This window comes from Molossus molossus, unplaced genomic scaffold (genome assembly GCF_014108415.1).
Source record: "Molossus molossus isolate mMolMol1 unplaced genomic scaffold, mMolMol1.p scaffold_m16_p_23, whole genome shotgun sequence".
Taxonomy (NCBI): Eukaryota; Metazoa; Chordata; class Mammalia; order Chiroptera; family Molossidae; genus Molossus; species Molossus molossus.
This window is the reverse complement of record NW_023425359.1, coordinates 6,352,255-6,365,597: the sequence shown is the minus strand read 5'-3', so window position 1 is coordinate 6,365,597 and position 13,343 is coordinate 6,352,255. Positions and strand designations below refer to the sequence as shown.

Below are 13,343 nucleotides of genomic sequence, written 5' to 3'. Positions count from 1 at the left end.
GAGGATAAAAAAAATTAATAAAAAATACAGAACAAACGAGGGTGAAAAAATGGCGATGCATTTTTAAATACTGTATTTTAATATTTTACAAATTCTCTGTTCTGTTTTCTTCAAGGAGATTGCAACATGGGTCTATTATTATTATATAGGTAGTTTTTCTTGGGAGGCTTATAAATTGTAGACTCATCCATTCCTCTGTCATAATTTAGGGATCAGATTAATTGTTCTCAACCAGAGCCCCATGGATTCTCAAAGATGGGTGATAATCATCTTAACATGATTGTAGCTGTTCTCACACCACAGCTGCGTCAGCTCTTGGCATCCATGAATGCATGTGGCCTATTTTAATTTTTCTTCTGATCCGTTTCAATTTTTATTTTCCATCATTATCACCTTGAGAAGTATTCTGCACGTAATTTCTCTGTAATCTGGGTATCTTCGACAAGCCTTCCTTCCCTTTCATCAAATGTTCTGATTCTGACATATCCCAAGAACGTTTACTGTTTGCAGGTTGTAGGTTACTGCTCCTGCTTTAACTTCTCAGATGTTAATTTAAGACACCAGACGAAACAGTTCTTCAGACCTTGATCTCAAGGGCGAAAGCTGGTCCAGTAGAAGGTAGTTCAGTTCTGCTCACTGGGGCCCTTTTCAAGGGGTGCAGGGAATAGCCCCAGGTTGGAAGTGCCAGCCCACCGCTTGCTGGCGAGTCAGCTGTTCCGAGTGAGCTTCTTCCCACTGTTAACAGGTGACCCCTGCGCCTGTGCTGATTCCCAGGCTGCTGGCTGACCCGAGCCAGAACCTCTGGTTCGATGCTCCAAGGGGGCGCCCAGCCTTCTACGGGAGGGTTGTTTTTGCAAAGGTGTTCATCGTGGCTGCCACCATCCTCACGACTGTGTACCTCCTTTCTGAGTCATACGGATATTGGTGTTTGAATTCCTCATTCAGTTACTTGTTCAGTCAACTGCATTTTTTCCTGCTGCTCATCTATGTTGTTCGCCAGTGGTCTATTTTTGCAACCTTTATCCAATAAAATGCGTAAATCTTTATTCATTGAAACATTTTAGGAAACGGATTGATAACATTCCCCAGTTGCAGGAATCTGACTGCAGATTTGCCAGCGGATTTTGGAGGGGACTGAGAGAGGGAGGCTCCGCTCTGCTCTGGCGGCGCATGTGCTTGTTCTCAGCCACGCGGCGGGTGGTGAGCGGGGCTTCAGAAACCCTTACGAGTCTTTGGAAAACCTCCACTACGCGGTGAGCCGGCACGTGACAACTGAGCCCTTGAAAGGTGGCGAGTGCGAGTTAGATGGGCTCTGAATGTGAAACACATTGGATGTCGAGAAAAAATGCAAACCGTCTCGTCAGTAATTTTTATACTACTACTTGCTGAAATAATATTAGGGGTATATTAGATTAAATATGTTCTTTAAATTAATGTCACCTATTTCTCTATACTTTTTAATGTTGCTACTGGGAAATTTTAAATTATATATATGAAAATCAAAGTTACAATTAAACTACAGAACAACCATCATTCAAAATCGAGCTGAATGGAAGTCCTACGACTATGGAATTAAAGGAGCAGCAGCATCGAGACTGGTAGGAGGGCGGGGGGGACGGGCTGGTCCCACACCCACGTGTGGTGGATAAAAATCAGGAGACGCCTCGGCTGGGAAGGTCCTCCCTGAGGACTGAGGGGGTCCCCGTCCCACACCAGGTGCCCCGCTCAGGGTTGCACTGCCAGGAAGAGAATCCCCATCACTTCTGGCTGGAAAACCAGTGGGAACTGAGGCTCAGGGAGGCTGAGGCGGCTGGAGCCCCAGGCAGCTCCTCTTAAAGGGCCCGTGCACAAACTTATGGGACTCACTTCCTCTAAGCTTGGAGGGGAGGCAGCTCGAGGGGCGCCAGAGACACACAGGGAAGAACTGAGCTGTTTGGCACTGGAGCGAGGGCTGGAGAGGGAGATTTCTCCTGGTCAGACGTGCTGTCAGAGGCCTTTGTTCCTTTGGCGAGCCCTTCCCTGGGTCGGCAGACAGCCGCCATATCTGGGACTCCAGCAACCTGGCTCACACTGGTAGCCCCGCCCTGGTGATTCCCTGAGGCCCCGCCCCACCCAACTTTCAGGCCCACCCAAGCTGTTGCCAGTTGCTTAACCATTGGATTGGCCTGTCTTGGATCCTGCTTCAGGTTTTCCTAAATTCTTTCAAACAAGCAGCATCTGGTTTCAGATAGCTTTATACCTCTCATTAAGTAATAAACAGAAACACAGAGAGGCAGTCAAAATGAGGAGACAAAGAAACAGGTCCCAAATGAAAGAACAAAATAAAATCCCAGGAAAAGAACTAAGTGAAATGGAGATAAGCAACCTAACAGATGCTGAGTTCAAAATACTGCTTATAAGGATGCTCAATGAACTTAGTGAGAACCTCAGTGAACTTAGTGAGGGCCTCAAGAGCATAAAAAAGGACCAGTCAGAAATGAAGAATGCACAGTCAGAAATGAAGGAGGCACTAACTGAAATAAAGAATAATTTACACAGATTCAATAGTAGAGAAGGTAAAGCCAAGAAGCAAACCATCGATTTGGAATATAAGGAAGCAAAAAACATCCAATCAGAACAGCAAAAAGAACAAAGAATCCCAAAAAATGAGGATAGTGTAAGGAGCCTCTGGGAAAACTTCAAGTGTGCCAACATTCACATCTTGGGGGTGCCAGAAGGAGAAGAGTGAGAACAAGAAATTGAAAACCTATTTGAAACAATAATGGCAGAAAACTTCCCTGACTTGGTGAAGGAAACAGACATACAAGTCCAGGAAGCACAGAGAGTCCCAAATAAGATGAATCCCAAGAGGTCCACACCAAGACACATCATCATCAAAATGCAAAAGGTTCAAGACAAAGAGAGAATCTTAAAAGCAGCAAGAGAAAAGCAGCTAGTTACCTACAAGGGAGTTCCCATAAGGCTGTCAGCTGATTTCTCAAAAGAAACTTTGCAGGCCAGAAGGGAGTGGCAAGAAATATTCAGAGTGATGAAAAGCAAGAACCTACAACCAAGATTACTCTATCCTGCAAAGCTGTCATTTAGAATCGATGGCCATATAAAGTTTCCCAGACAAGGAAAAGTTAAAGGAGTTCATCACCACCAAACCATTAGTATATGAAATGATGAAGGGTCTTTTTGAAGAAAAAGATAAAATATATGAACAAACAAAATGGCAATGAATACATATCCATCGACAACTGAATCTAGAAACAAAATTAACAGGCAGAACAGAAACATTCTCATAGATACAGAGAACATTTTGTTGGTCGCCAGATGGGAGGGGAGTTGGGGGAATGGGTGAAAAAGGTGAAGGGATTAAGAAGTACAAATTGGTTTCTAGACTGACAAACCTCAAAGGGAAGGGGGTTGGGGGGAGGGAAGAAATAAACCAAAGAACTTATATGCATAACCAATGGACAGAGACAACAGTGTGGGAAAAGGCGGGAGGGGGCCGGGAGTGGGGAGGAGGGAGTCAATGGGGGGAAAATGAGGAACATCTGTAATATAGTCAACGATAAAGATAAAAAACAAACAAACAAACAAACAAACAGCAACCAAAAAAGAAAACCATGTGAACCCAGAACAGAAAAACCTTTGGGTAAACTTCAGTTATGGAAAGCACACATGCTTAGAAATTTAGGAGAAACAACATACATTAAAAAACATAGTATTAAATGGAAATGCAGGCGGTTCAGGGTATTTCTTTAAAGCACCCTAGGAGCAACGGGACATTACTTGTCCGAATTAGGAAATGGGAAGTTGCCTTTGGATCACTTAGCAAAATAAACCCAGAGGCAGGAACATGTACTCCTTGGATTATAGTATTTGCAGCATTGAACTCACAGAAGTCTTGTGGAGAGAAACTCTGGAGCCCAAGAATCAAGATCTTCTTTGAAAGTTTAAGTACATTTCCCTATGACAGTAATTGAGAATGCGGAGCTCACTTGGTTATGTTCATCAGTCTTTTTGTTTTTTAATCTTCACCCGAGGATATTTTTCCATTGATTTTTCCAGGTAGAGTGGGAGGGATGGAAGGAGGAAGAGAGAGGGACAGACATCAATGTGAGAGAGACATATCGATTTGTTGCCTCCTGCATGACCCTGACCCCAACCAAAGCTGGGACCAAACCCACAACTGAGGTACATCCCCCTGACCGGGAATTGAACCTGAGGCCCTTTGGTTCTTGGCCCGTTCTCTAACCGGTGAGCCAAACTGGCCAGGGCTATTTGCCAGTCTTTAAAAAATAAGAGGTCAATAATTTATTTCTTATTGTTTGTAAAAAGGTCTCATTAAATAACCTGGGGGAGGGGAGGACAGGGGAGGAGTATGACCTGAACACAAGGCCGTCCATACTTTGACCCCTGTGCTCACTGCTTTATTTGGCAACTAAAATCTCTTATAGAACAAATGTCTGAAGTCAGAATGTTTCTGGCATATAAATTATAGCTTCAGTTTGGAGTAAGAGTATTTGAGAGGCAGTGAGAAAGATCTGGCTGAACGAACACGAGGAGTGTTGGAATAAGCCGATTGCCGGGTCACCCGCGTGAAATCAGACCTGTGATTTTCGATGGGACTGGACTTCAGAATCCGCTGTGACTGGACCATCAGGCGGTTTCCCAGAGGGGACGGGAAGTGGCAAGAGATGGCGTGGAGCGAGGGTGTGTGTGTACACGTGTGTGTGCACCTGTGCTCTGACGTGTATCAGGAAATTGGGAAAATTCTGCAAATCTTGTAAATTCAGGATCGTGGCTCTTCTCTCTGTTCGGCATCTTCAGCACCTCTTCCGCAGGAAGTCTCTTTGTCCTTCCTTGCTTTCTTTGCTATCCTCTTTAGTACTGACAGGACTTACATAGATGTGTTCATTTAAAACAGTTTGTGGTCTTACAAAATACGACGTCAGCCTCAGTTTGCTGAGTTAGTTGGAGAAACTGGACTTTCCTACACAGACTGCAAAGTAAGAAAATGTGGTACCCTAAGTTTAGACCCAGGCTTCCTGAAATTCGGAGGCAGACTCAGTGGGGATCTGCATCACTAATGTGATCATATCCGGAGAAAGATTCAAAGACGCGAAGTCTCCGTATTTCTCTGGCCCATTTTGCTTTGGTTCCTTCATTTTATCTGCTTTGATTGGGCCCGAGGAAGAGGTCAAATATATTTACTTCACCCTCGTGACAAATTCTTGTGCTTCAGATTACCCTAAAATATTTCCTTACTCTGATAAAGGTATGGATATCTGTATGAATGATTTATTAAATCATTACACTTCGTTCTCCCCAAGATCCTCAAAAGAGGAGCTAGCAAGATGTGTGTGTGTGTGTGCTTGTCAGGCTGTTAAGCTCCTGTCCCGCCACCCAGCTGGACCGAGATTCCACGCCGGGCTGAGGTGGCCAGGACGGCCATCGGAGGTGCTGGAGCTTTGCTGTCCCAGGAGTAAAGTCTCAGCTCCCCAGCTCCCTGGCTCCTACCGCCCTGCAGAGTGCTCGCTCCTGACGACTCTATGTGCCTTATGGAGCCTCTACAGGGCCGTCGAAGCCTGGAGGAGTTCTTGGCGTCTTTGTTGTCTCTGCCCCGTGTATGTCCCACTGGTGACATGTGACATTATCAGCTGTGAGGAGAGAAGGGTCCAAGGAAGGAAAAAAGCCAAGGAGTTAAAATCTTGCATTTCCTAAAGCTGTTTTTACTGTCATTTCCTTAACTACTTGCTCCGGACAGAAGGTTAGAGGACTGAGCAGTAATTGGCAAGGTTGTTAATGTCAGCATAGTCTTGTATTTTTTTTTAATTCAAGACCCAAGTGGTGCTTCTGCTCGGGTAGCTGTCATTTTGCCCTTTATGTCATTTCTATTTTGCTGCAGTAACAGTTTCTCATTCTTAAACTTATTTTTACTAAACAAGACACAGGATGGAATTGGGAATGGAGGGAGGGCAAGGAGAAGGCTATTTGGAGACGGAATTGGTATCTTTCCTTTCCCATACCCCCCCCCCCCCCATGGGACTTTAGCATAAGGCCATGTACACACAGGGACTTTAGCATAAGGCCATGTACACACAGGGACTTTAGCATAAGGCCATGTACACACAGGGACTTTAGCATAAGGCCATGCACACACAGGGACTTTAGCATAAGGCCATGCACACACAGGGACTTTAGCATAAGGCCATGCACACACAGGGACTTTAGCATAAGGCCATGTACACACAGGGACTCTAGCATAAGGCCATGCACACACAGGGACTTTAGCATAAGGCCATGTACACACAGGGACTTTAGCATAAGGCCATGTACACACAGGGACTCTAGCATAAGGCCATGCACACACAGGCCGGAAGCAGCTGCCAGCAGAATGTGGCTTCTGCGCAACTCGGTCCTGGAGGCTGAAAACCTCTCGCCTTGCCCAGTAAAAGTGACAGCGATCTGGCCTTTCTGCCTCTGTCACTGACATTATCTGGCACTTTCTATAACTATGTGTTTTTTAGAGTCTCTAAACCTCTACAAGTAAATTAATATTAGAAAATGAACCTTGGATGGCAGGACTGGAAGGTTCTTCGAAATAACCTGGTCCACCCTGCTCACTTTGCAGGTGAGGACACAGCTGCAGCAGGTGACTCGTTCGAAGTCTTGCAGAGAGTTGGTGGGGGGATGGGGGGACCCTCTGAGTGTCCTTAACATTCTTGTGCAGCGGAGCTCATTTGCCCTTCGGAGGCTTGCTCATCTTTGGGCAGGTGTGTGGCATCCTGTGGGGGTCTAATGCAGAGGGCCGGGGCTAGTGCTGAGGGTGCTTGTGGCTGGGCGAGTGGTAACAGGAGAAAGTGCAAGGACACTGACGGCCATGCAGGGAGAGGTAGTTTCCTAAGACAGGAACACAGTGTAATACATCCAGGCCTATTTGTAGCCCAGAGGAAGAGGACCAGGTGGACTCTTGCCCTTGTCTTCCCATCCAGGCTCGGCCCTGCACTGTGATGGATTTTGCATGTGGACACCTGGTCCAAGAAATATCCACGCCTGCAAAATGGCCACTGCTTGGGCCTGGAGGTGTGCCTGCTGCAGTGTGCCACCCTTGGGAGGGACGCCCTGGCCGGAGGCAGGCTCGCAGCGCTTCGGGAAGGCACTTTGCCTTGGCTGCCTGCACTTGCTCTGGGTGGGAATGCATCTCTGGCCCCACAGATGCTTCACCTTGAGAGTGGGGAGCAGGGCCCACTCTAACAGCCTCGTCTGAACCATTACACTGGCAACGACCCTGTTTCCAAATAAGGCCACGTTCTGAGATGTGTGGACGAGGACTTCAATGTGTGAATTTCATAGGGACGCAGTTCAACCCATACACCGTCTGCGGAAAGAAATCATTCAAAATAAATAAGGCAAAGGGAGGAAGACTTCTAAGAGGTGGACTTTCAAAAGAGGGGAGATCTTACTGAGCAGACTGAGTTTAACCTTTCTCTCTCGCACATGAAGCTCCACCGATAGCGTGATGGTCAAGAGCAGCCGTGGCCTTGAATCCCCACCCGTGCTGGGCAGTGGTGGGACACGGGAGCAGAGATGGAGCCTCTCTCCATCCTGTGGTTTGAGCGAGTCTTGAATAGAGGTGAGGATGTTCCCACTCTGCCCCACCTCTTCCTTAGAAAGAAGACAGGAAGGCGAGCATCAGTCATCAGTCAAATATTAACTAAGTGCCCACTGTGCACCAGGGCCTTGTCCATGGAAGATCCTTGCCCCTGGAGCTCTCCGTCCAGGGGGAGGAGACAGAACTAGACAGTAACCATAACTAGTGAGTAAATTAGGTGGTAGGTTAGTAGGTAGTGAATGCTATGGGGGGGAACACAGGAGAGGATGTGACATGTGCAGTTTTATTTATTTATTTATTTTATCCTCATCTGAGGACATTTTTCCATTTTTTGTTCAGATAGAGTGGGAGGGAGAGAGAGGAACAGAGAGAGAGAGAGAGAGAGAAACATCGACGTGAAGGGACACATCGAGTGGCTGCCACCTGCACGACCGACCAGGGCCGGAGACAAACTGCAACCGAGGTACGTGCCCTTAGCAGGAACCGAACCCGGGTCTCTCAGGACCCCAGGCCGACGCTCTAACTGCTGAGCCAAACCGGCCAGGGCAGACATGTGCAGTTTTAAATGGAGCAGTCAGGCTGGGCTCCCCAAGAGGTAATTTAGAGCGAGGATTTGCAGGAGCTGGCCCAGAGTGTCCCAGGGGACGGCACCCAGGCAGACCCAGGGGCTGTCAGGCGGCCACAGTGGCAGGGCGGAGTGGGTGAGTTGAGGACGGCATTCGGACAGGAGGTCAGAGGTGTGGTGGGACATGGGCACCCGGGCCCTTGTGGACTCGGCTTCACTTGGGTGTTAGGAGAGCCGAGCGGTGACGTTTTACCAGATGCGCTTGAGAGCAGACCGTCGGGGGTGAGAGCATTCGGTCGAGGGGTGAGAGCAGACCGTCGGGGGTGAGAGCAGACTGTCGAGGGGTGAGAGCAGACCGTCGGGGGTGAGAGCAGACCGTCGGGGGTGAGAGCAGACCGTCGAGGGTGAGAGCAGACTGTCGAGGGGTGAGAGCAGACCGTCGGGGGTGAGAGCAGACCGTCGGGGGTGAGAGCAGACCGTCGAGGGTGAGAGCAGACCGTCGAGGGGTGAGAGCAGACCGTCGAGGGTGAGAGCAGACTGTCGAGGGGTGAGAGCAAAAGCAGGCGTGCAGAGGCCATGGCAGTTTTCCGGGGACGGTGCCCCTGGCCTGGGCCAGCCTGGTGGAGAGGTGGTTGCTTGGTTGGGCTGTTCCTCCTCAGAGCTTTTCTCACCCCAAGTCACTGCACCCCCATTGTCTGGCTGACATTCTCCTAGTAAATGTCTCGTCTGGCTCTTGACCAAGTCTTGGCTTGTCCTCTTCAGATTAGTTACTGATTGATTTCAGTCCATTTTCACTTGGAATTATTGCTGGAAGGCAAGCTGTTCCTCCCTAAATTGAGTTTTTATTGCTGATATTTTTGACATCCGTGGTAGCATTCTTCCTGTGATATTGAGGAATAATTAAGGGGGTCCCTTTTCCTCCATAACCCGAAGCTAAGGCATTCATGAACTCCTGCGCTAACCCAATGGTCCCAAATCATTAGGAAAAAAAAAAAAATCAAAGCCATTCTCACGTGACATTTTCTCATCACCACCCCCAGAATCCTTAGCTCGAGACAGACGACACCATTCCCGTTCCGCAGGGACCTGTTGCTGCAGCAGCACTCGGTGTCCCCTGGGGGTTGAAGATGAAACCAGCTGTTCCTCTGGAGCAAACAAAAGAGCCATCGTGTCCTTTGTTGTCTGGCGGCGGCCACCGAGAGCAGTCACTGTTTCTCGGACCCTGGAGCGTCAGCATGTGGGATCTTAATAACACATACAATTTAATAGTCGTTCTGTTAAAAACAGAAAATCCCACCTACGTGAGTTCGCTTAGGGCTGCTCTAGCCAAGTGCCACAGACAGGGTGACTTCAGCATCACAGTTTATGTCCTCACAGCTCTGGAGGCTGGAAGTCCAGGATCAAGGTGTGGGCGGGGCTGATTGCTTTTGGGGGCCGTGAGGGAGGGGTCTGTTCCAGGCCCCTCCTCGGCTGTCTCCCCTCAGACTCTTCAGATCGTCTTCCCTGTATGTGTGTCCATATCCCCCTTTTCATAAGGACACTGGTCATATTGGAGTAGGGCTCATCTGTAACCTCACTTTAACTTGATACTTTTATAAAGCAGTGATTTTCAATCGTTTTCATTGCATGGTGCACATACACAGATTGCTAAAATTCTGCGGCACATCAAAAACTAGATTTTTTTGCCATCTGACAAAACCATAGGTGTAATTTTGACTCGTTCACACCGGACAGCTATTGTTGTGTTGGCTGCTGTCATTTTCTTACTTGACAATCTAAAGGAAAAGAGGTCAGTGCCCCTGACTAAATAGTCAGGTTTTTGCATGTGTTGAAAGTTCTTGTAGCTCACCGGTTCAACATTGCTACTACAAAGCCGTCATCTCCGAATAAGGTCCCATTCTGAGGACGCCAACACGGCGAGCTGAGGGGGGCACAGGCGACCTTGACTGGACCCCTCTGCGCCGGTTCCCTCCCCGCTGCCAGTCCGGGCCCACCTGCCGCCCCTGGTCCCCGCAGCAGGTTCTCATCCACTGTCTCAACTTGCCCCAGGCTTCGTCTATTGAGGGTGAATTTTGTTCATATGATTTTAACACCATTTGGTGAGTAAAGAATAATGTGCATTTACAAGTAATATTTCTTATATTATAAACTTTACATAATTTAAAAATAAAATTTAAAAAATTAGTCTGGACAACAGGATACTTCAGGTAAGTACACAGTTTCCAGGACAGGTGGGTTAGTTTAGTGTTCAGAGAACAGATAGCTAGACTGCTTGGTTATCACTTACCCACTTACCAACTGGTTAACCCTGGGAAAGTCACTTAAATCTTTTTATTTTTATTAACTTAGAGAGAGAGAGAGAGGAACATTGATGTGAGAGAGAAACATTGATCAGTTGCCTCTCATATGCGTCCTGACTGGGCATTGAACCTGCAATGTAGGTATGTGCCCTGACTGGGAATAAAACCTGAAACCTTTTGGTGTAGAGGACAGTGCTCCAACCAACTGAGCCACCCAGCCAAGGCCTTAAATTCCTCTTTGATTGAGTTTTCTTGTCTCAAAATCTAGATATTTATAGTTATGAGAGTTTTAAAAATGTGTAAGGAATGTAGAAGCATGCCCGGTACATAGTAAGTGCTCAATAAATATTTGACACTATTACTCTGAGTGTAGCTACTTTGAATTAAGATGCTTATTTGAGTCAATTAGGTCTGGTGTATATGTTGAAACATTATCTGCTAATTTGGGGAGACAATTTATGTGTTTCTAGGGTACAGTGTAATTTGATCTGAGATGACAGTTATTTGTCATAACAGTATGCAGGCTTGAAAGAAACACAGGCATCAGTTCTGATCATTGAAGTACATATAACTCTTGTGTATAAACATTTAACTCGTCTAATTTGGTGGTTTTCAATTTGTATTTCTGCTCCTGGAATCATGGTTCGGGGATCACAGCGTGACGGAGGTAGCAACTGGGTGTTTGGGGCCCGCGTGACAGACATCATTTTGCCCTAGGCCAGACACCCCACACCAGTCAGAACAGATCCCCTGTTATCTATTTTATACATTACAGTTCTGTGTACAATTTTGTTTAAAAGAGTTCTGCTGCTAAAAATAGCTTGAAAACCACCAGCGTGGTGTGTCGATTATTCATATTCTTCTGCCCCCCGTCGCTTTCATTCCGTGTCTACCCCAGGGATGCAGCTAATGTTAATATTAGCCTGAGCAAAACATAATTAGGCAGGTAAATCTACTGCAAAAAGTAATATAGCATAAATTAAATAAATTAAATATAAATCAGATCAAATCTAAAACAACACATTCAATTATCTGCATCACTGCCTTCCCGCTTCCCCACGCATCTCTGAGAGGAGACTGATTTTCTCCCTGGGAAAGGCCAGAGCTGAACCAAGGCCCATGAGCTGCGTTCAGCCCGGAGGGTGGTGCTTGGCCCGTTGGGAATTAGCGAAAGCTGCTGCCGTGTTGCTCAGCTAAGTTCCCAGGGTCATAAATGGACCCACTACCCATCTGTCTTGTTAATGGGAGAACTAGTCTTTGCGTGTGGCTGGGAGCACCTATTTATAAGATGCATGAGATGCTCCCAGGATCACTGTTGTGGTGACCCATTGCTGAGGTTATTAGTTGGATGGACTCCCATGGGCCTGGTGAACAGATGTCAGCAGCACAGAGCTGCTGCTAGAATCAGAGGCAGGACTGGTCCAGGCCCACCTTTGACATCTCTGTCCTTCGGTCCCAACATCTCAAGTGGCTTGGTCTGCACCCTGCTCTCCTGTTAGCAGCCATTCAGACTTATGTCCCTGCAAAAGATCCAGTCTCCATCCAGCCGGCGTCTAGAATTCTCCGGGTGGGATTCCACCTGCCGTTCCCACTGTCCCAGCTCACTGGCTTTTGTCACATTGTGACTCCTGAATTCAGAAAAATCTCCTGCCACCTGCTCTGCTGTTCCTCAGCTCCCTCCCCCTGCATCTGGCTGACCTCGTTCGACAGGGACCCACCTTCCTCTGTAGGCTGTACGTCCACAGCGAGGATCATGTTGGCTAGAGGGACCCACACCAGTTCCGGGGGATTTGCAATGGAAACGAGGTTGCTTGTGCGCAGAAATCACAGATCGGTGGAGGTGTTGACATTCAAAACCAGTTCTTACAGGTGAAGAACAGCAATCTGTTCTTTGCGGTCCTGCCATATGCTGACCGCGCACACTTACCCTAGAAAACCCCACCTCCCCTCTGCAGCTCACCATTGGAGCAGGTGACCACTGCTCTTCTAGTACCGGTAACTTTTTTCCCATTTTGAGTCCCGCCTGGCAGTTGTGGAGGGCCAGAACCACGTGTTTATGCTCCCTGCCCCTAACTTACTAGGTGCCCAGGAGAAATCGGAAGAATCACTGAACTGGTGGAGGAACGGATGAGTGAACGCCCCAGATCAGGTGCCGTCGCTGCTTTGCAGCATCATCGTAATCAAAGGCCCTCCTTCCTTCCCTTCCTGACTTCCTCCAGCGTCTGCAGGCCCTTGGGCCTCACAGTCTGGTTTTTGCTGAAGGCGCCTGCTGGTTTGTCGCACGGGTGTTTCCTCCCTAAATCATCCCTCTGTGCTGCCCAGTTAATTTTCCAGAAAAACCCATTTTTGTCTTGTGGCGCTCCTGCTCAGAAATGGAATGATTTCCCACTGACCGTGCATGAAGCTCAGAAATCCTTAGCTGGCCTTCAGTGCTAACTATAGGTTGTTTCTGATGTTCCTTTAACAATGATTTTAATTGTAAATATTCCAAACAGTGAGAAATATAGCAGATACTCATTTCTCTCCCACTGAGATTAAACAAACATTAGCATTTCCCCGTTTATTTTCCTGGATTAATAAACATTACAGATGCATAAAGACCTCTTATTCCTATCCTCCACCTCCCTCTCTGTGCGAAACACTCAATCCCTCTTCACTCTCTCTCTCACAACTCACCTCTGTGCACCATTCGGTCCAGTCAGATTCTTCTCCTCCCTGAAATGTCATTCTTCCTCCTTTTTTTGAGGCCCAGTTCCTTCCAACTCTTTCAGTAGCTTTCCCACAAACCCCCTCGTTTCTAAACTGCTATACAAGTTGTCTCCATAGCTCATCTGGGAACAATATTCTGCCTGTGACAGTTATTGTGTAACAGTTT

General features: G+C 47.4%; 1 protein-coding gene across 1 annotated transcript in view; it reads left to right on the top strand.

Annotated features, from left to right (window-relative positions):
- Positions 1-13,343, top strand: part of DISC1 (DISC1 scaffold protein) — a 288,452-nt gene that overhangs the window by 81,516 nt on the left and 193,593 nt on the right.